This window comes from Fulmarus glacialis, unplaced genomic scaffold, assembly GCF_000690835.1.
Source record: "Fulmarus glacialis isolate BGI_N327 unplaced genomic scaffold, ASM69083v1 scaffold940, whole genome shotgun sequence".
NCBI lineage: Eukaryota > Metazoa > Chordata > Aves > Procellariiformes > Procellariidae > Fulmarus > Fulmarus glacialis.
Genome location: NW_009189313.1, coordinates 7,136 through 8,256, shown reverse-complemented (window position 1 = coordinate 8,256; position 1,121 = coordinate 7,136). Strand labels below are relative to the sequence as shown.

General features: G+C 50.5%; 1 protein-coding gene across 1 annotated transcript in view; it reads left to right on the top strand.

Annotated features, from left to right (window-relative positions):
* Positions 1-1,121, top strand: part of KHDRBS1 (KH domain containing, RNA binding, signal transduction associated 1) — a 10,428-nt gene that overhangs the window by 7,759 nt on the left and 1,548 nt on the right. The window lies entirely within an intron of this gene.

Sequence of the window (1,121 nt, the reverse complement as noted above, 5' to 3'; positions counted from 1 at the left end):
TGTAGGGAAGCGGAGTTGTTAACACAGTGGCTGTCTCCTGTGCTGGCCTCGGGGTGTTCCCTGCTCTGGGCTTAAGTTGTAAGAAGTTCAAATTCAGGTGCTTAACCAGGGATGCTTTTCCAGTCTAAGATGCATTTGAATAGATAACTGCTGTCAGTACGTTGGCTATCTCTCCTGCCTTCAGTGGCTTGGTTTGTTGCCTGCGTTAGGCAGCACAAAGAGACAGAGACTTTTGTGCCTCCTGCTTGGTAGGAGAGCAGTGGTGGTGTCCGGGATATGAAGGCCAAAATGCTCATTGTATACTTGGCACGAAGTTGCCACAGCTAATCTGTTTATCCACAGTAATTTCCTTTGGTTTCTGCTTTCATGAAAACAGAATTAGAGAAGTAAATTGTTGAGCCAGACTGGAGACAGTTTTGAGAAAACGGGAACGTGCTCCCTGGTGGTAGGAACAGGCTCGGCTGTCTTCTGGGCTTCGGACACTTTCATAAACTGGTGACCCTGGAGAGAATGGCAGGCATGCAAGTATGAATGTTGCAAGCACAAGCCATAGTGAAAGCTGAGTTTGGATATTTGGGGCTTGAGCTAGCTCAGGGACAATGGGAATGCAAACTTTATTTGGTTCGGTGGTGGTTGTACGTAGCAGAAGAGTTTGGGCTGTCCTGTTGAGTGCGTTGTCCCATCAGCAGTTCGTGCTGGTACAGCACTAGCAAGTGATTTCTGCTCCGAAGAGGTGAGCAGATGCCGTGCGAGCTGCAGCTGTAAATTTTCCTGTATTCACGGAGGGGAAGGAACAGCAAGTCACAGTCAGAAACAGACTGGTGTCTGCAAGTTCAATCGGACGTGCTGCCGTCCTAGAGCAGTGTAGGGACTTAATTATTTTGGCACAATTATCCAGGACCTGCCTTGCCTGGCGTCTGGGCAGGAGAGAAGCAGTACCTGTAGCAGTCCCCCCAGCCAGAGCCCCAGGGTTATAGATGCTGCTGGCCGCCAGCCCGAGGGGCCATGACTGCTGCGACCTTCGCTGCGGCTGGCTGCCAGAGCTGCCCTGAGAATTGGCTTTGGCTCTGCTGAAATTAATTACTCCTAAAAGGCACCGGCTTTGTCCAAGTTGGTGCTTA